We start from the raw sequence: 4,251 nt of genomic DNA, 5'->3' as shown, positions 1-4,251 counted from the left end.
GGATCGGGGGGCGGGGACTCCGCCGATATCCCCGCCCCCCGCGAGGCTCGAAGGCCAGTCACACAAGCGGATCGCTCTGAGTGACAACGACATACAGCCAATCCCGATAAGGAAGGAGCCGGTTTACATGACTGGCCTATTAAAGGAATAGGAGGCGGGTGTTAAAACTGAGTGACAGAGGACTCATCCAATCGCACAGAGATAGGTCCCTGAGTTTGCTCTGTTATTGGAGGACAAGTAGGCGACAGCCATATTGATTGATACGAGATTAAGCCAATCAGAGATGAAATGTAGCTCGTTTTTGGATTCCCATTGGAGAAGATTAAGGATGGGCTGATATTATAATTGATTGACATTTTTATAGACCAATACAAAATGACAAATGCCCAGGCCCGGTCTATCCGGCGCACCTATTGAAGGATGAAAAGGCAAGAGCGAATTTCATTGACAGGCATTTGAGCCATTCACAGGGAAGGGATTCTACACGCTACTTCGTTATTGGAAGGTGCAATGCACTGAGGTTCTTATTAATGAGTGACACGTACGTAAACCAATCAAAAACGTAGAGTGTCCAAGGTATCTCCTTATTGGCGAGTGAATGGGGGTGGGTCTAATTTTGATTGATAGGGAGCTAACACAATAAAAAGTAATACATCCCATATACCTCCCTATTGGAGGATGATTCAATGAGTCCAGAATTTGATTGGTTCATATTCTGTCAATCATCCATCTTTTCTCCGCCTATTTGGAAATCCATTGGTTAATGTGTACATCAAGGTGGGGCGATAGATGATGGACAGGACTCTGGACCTATAGAAGGAAGGGAATCATATGTTAACCCAATGGCTTTGTGGAAGCAAGACAGGTGGGACTTTGAAGGGAATGAGTTGGAAATTGATTGAAGCTCTGGGCAGATTGACAGCTACATCGGCCAATCACATTGAAAGAGAGTCAGGGGTTACCAGTTTCTATGGGGGGGTAACAGGTTAGAGAGCTCTTTACCCATAATCCTTTGGGTGTGTGGTTTTTGGTTTTTTTTTGTTTGTTTGTTTTTGGCTGGGCGTGAGCCACGTGAGCTTTCTGGGATGATTAGCCAGGGTGTGGCCTGTGCCTCAATGGGGCTGCCCATTCTGGCCTGTGACCTTTATAGACTCATAGACTCATAGGTCAGAAGGGACCAATGTGATCATCTAGTCTGATCTCCTGCACAAGGCAGGCCACCGAACCCCACCCATCCACTTTCATAACAACCCCTAACCCAGGACCGAGTTATTGAAATCCTCAAAAATGGTTTGAAGACCTCAAGCTGCAGAGAATCCACCAGCAAGTGACCCGTGCCCCACGCTGCAGGGGAAGGCGAAAAACCTCCAGGGCCCCTGCCAATCCGCCCTGGAGGAAAATTCTTTCCCGACCCCAAATATGGCGATCAGCTAAACCCTGAGCATGTGGGCAAGACTCACCAGCCAGCACCCAAGAAGGAATTATCTGCAGTAACTCAGTTCCCATCCCATCCAACATCTCCCCGCAGACCATTGAGCAGACCTATCTGGTGGTAATCCAAGATCAATTGCCCAAATTAACGATCCTATCATAACATCCCCTCCATATACTTATCAAGCTTTGTCTTAAAGCCAGAAAAGTCTTTTGCCCCTACTACTTCCCTCGGAAGGCTGTTCCAGAACTTCACTCCCCTAATGGTTAGAAACCTTCGTCTAATTTCAAGTCTAAACTTCCTAATATCCAGTTTATACCCATTCGTCCTCGTGCCTACATTAGTACTAAACTTAAATAATTCCTGTCCCTCCCTAACGTTAACCCCCCTGATATATTTATATAGAGCAAGCATATCCCCCCGCAGCCTTCTTTTGGCCAGGCTAAACAAGCCAAGCTCTTTGAGTCTCCTTTCATAAGGCAGGTTTTCCATTCCTCGGATCATCCTTGTAGCCCGTCTCTGAACCTGTTCCAGTTTGAATTCATCCTTCTTGAACATGGGACACCAGAACTGCACACAGTATTCCAGATGAGGTCTCACCAATGCCTTATATAATGGTACTAACACCTCCTTATCCTTGCAGGAAATACCCCGCCTGATGCATCCCAAAATCGCATTTGCTTTTTTAACAGCCATATCACATTGGCGACTCATAGTCATCCTGCTATCAACCAGTACCCCAAGGTCCTTCTCCTCCTCCGTCGCTTCCAACTGATGCGCCCTCAAAGTATATCCAAAATTCTTATTATTAATTCCTAAGTGCATGACCTTGCACTTTTCACTATTGTATTTCATCCTATTTCTATTACTCCAGTTTACAAGGTGGTTCAGATCTTCCTGAATAGTATCCCTGTCCTTCTCCGTGTTAGCAATACCCCCCAGCTTTGTGTCATCCGCAAACTTTATTAGCACATTCCCGCTCTTTGTGCCAAGGTCAGTAATAAAAAGGTTAAATAAGGTCGGTCCCAAAACTGATCCTTGAGGGACTCCACTAGTGACCTCCATCCAGCCTGACAGGTCACCTTTCAATACGACCCGCTGGAGTCTCCCCTTTAACCAGTTCCTTATCCACCTTACAACTTTCATATTCATCCCCATCTTTTCCAATTTAACTAACAGTTCCCCATGCGGAACCGTGTCGAATGCCTTACTGAAATCTAGGTAAATTATATCTACCGCATTTCCTTTATCTAAGTAATCCGTCACCTTCTCAAAGAAGGAGATCAGATTGGTTTGACACGATCTACCTTTAGTAAATCCGTGTTGCAATTCGTCCCAATTACCATTGACCTCTATGTCCTTAACTACTTTCTCCCTTAAATTTTTTTCCAAGACCTTACATACTACAGACGTCAAGCTAACAGGCCTATAATTACCCGGATCATTTTTATTCCCTTTCTTAAAAATAGGAACTACATTAGCAATCCTCCAGTTGCTTGCTCATCCAGCTTGGCCTACAACTCCTGCCCATGTTTTTTTTCCCCTTTCTTGGGATGCAGGCTTCCGACAGTCTCCGCAGCTGCGACTTAAAGTAATTCCAGGCCTCCTCCGCATTTAAATCCACTAATTCCTCCGTCCAATCCACTTCCCTAACTAATTTCCTTAACTCTTTAAAATTAGCCCTCCGGAAGTCGAAAACCCTAATCCTGGATCTACATTTGTTTATCCTTCCATCTAGTTTGAACTGAATCAGCTCATGATCACTCGAACCAAGGTTGTCCCCTACCACCATTTCTTCTACGAGGTCCTCACTGCTCACCAACGCCAAATCTAAAATGGCATCTCCTCTTGTAGGTACTTCAACTACTTGATGAAGAAATCCATCCGCTATCACATCCAGAAAAATCTAACCCCTATTATTCTTGCAAGCACTCGTCCTCCAGTCTATATGCGGGAAGTTGAAGTCCCCCATAATCACACATTTCCCCTTTGTGTTTACTTCATTAAATACATTAAAGAGGTCTCTATCCATATCCCAATCGGATCCCGGCGGTCTATAGCACACCCCAAGCACTATCTCAGGGGAAGCTCTAGTTCCTTTTTTACCCAGTGTGATTTTTGCCCAGACAGACTCTGTCTTATCCATTCCATCGCTTCTTATTTCGCTACAGTTAATTTCATCATTGATGTACAAGGCTATCTTTGCCCCCTACCTGAGCCTGTGACCTCTGACCAGGCCGTGACCTTTGCTTCCCAACCCAAAGGCAGAGATTTCAGGCTCCCCCCACCCCCCCAGCTCACACCCCTGTCCCGGTGCGTGTCGTCCCATGGAGGCTCTGACCTCTGCCCCGTGCTCGTAGGGTCACCCCTGTAATAACCTTAGTCCCAGATTTGGACCTTAGCGTCCAAAATATGGGGGTTAGCATGAAAACCTCCAAGCTTAGTTACCAGCTTGGACCTGGTACCTGCTGCCACCACCCAAAATTTAGAGTGTTTTGGGGCACTCTAGTCCCCCTGAAAAACCTTCCCTGGGGACCCCAAGACCCAAATCCCTTGAGTCTCACAACAAAGGGAAATAATCCTTTTTCCCTTCCCCCCTCCAGGTGCTCCTGGAGAGATACACAGACACAAGCTCTGTGAATCCAAACAGAGTGAATCTCCCTCTCTGCTCCCAATCCTGGAAACAAAAAGTACTTTCCTATTCCCCCAGAGGGAATGCAAAAATCAGGCTAGCGATCCAACACACAAATCTCCCCTTGATTTCTTCCTCCCACCAATTCCCTGGTGAGTACAGACTCAATTTCCCTGAAGTAAAGAAA

This window comes from Gopherus flavomarginatus, chromosome 16 (genome assembly GCF_025201925.1).
Source record: "Gopherus flavomarginatus isolate rGopFla2 chromosome 16, rGopFla2.mat.asm, whole genome shotgun sequence".
Classification (NCBI taxonomy): Eukaryota; Metazoa; Chordata; order Testudines; family Testudinidae; genus Gopherus; species Gopherus flavomarginatus.
The sequence above is the reverse complement of the archived record's forward strand: the minus strand, read 5'-3'. Positions refer to the sequence as shown.